The sequence below is a fragment of the Arachis duranensis genome, chromosome 7, assembly GCF_000817695.3.
Source record: "Arachis duranensis cultivar V14167 chromosome 7, aradu.V14167.gnm2.J7QH, whole genome shotgun sequence".
Lineage (NCBI taxonomy): Eukaryota > Viridiplantae > Streptophyta > Magnoliopsida > Fabales > Fabaceae > Arachis > Arachis duranensis.
Genome location: NC_029778.3, coordinates 35,486,776 through 35,487,368, shown reverse-complemented (window position 1 = coordinate 35,487,368; position 593 = coordinate 35,486,776).

The window sequence follows — 593 nt, the reverse complement described above, 5'->3', positions numbered from 1 at the left end:
AAAAGGTGCCAAGAGACTAACCTGGTTTTAAACTGGGAGAAATGTCACTTTATGGTGACTGAAGGAATTGTCCTTGGGCACAAAATTTCAAGTAGGGGAATAGAGGTGGATAAGGCAAAGGTAGAGGTAATTGAAAAATTACCACCACATGCCAATGTTAAGGCAATCAGAAGCTTTCTGGGACACGCAGGATTCTACAGAAGGTTTATAAAGGATTTTTCAAAAATTGCTAAACCTCTGAGCAACCTGCTAGCTGCCGACACACCATTTGTGTTTGACACACAGTGTCTGCAGGCATTTGAGACCCTGAAAGCCAAGCTGGTCACAGCACCAGTTATCTCTGCACCAGACTGGACATTGCCATTCGAACTAATGTGTGATGCCAGTGACCATGCCATTGGTGCAATATTGGGACAGAGGCATAACAAGTTTCTGCACGTCATTTATTATGCCAGCCGTGTTCTAAATGATGCACAGAAGAATTACACAACTACAGAAAAAGAGTTACTTGCAGTGGTCTATGCGATTGACAAGTTTAGATCCTATCTAGTGGGATCAAAGGTGATTGTGTACACTGACCATGCTGCTCTTAA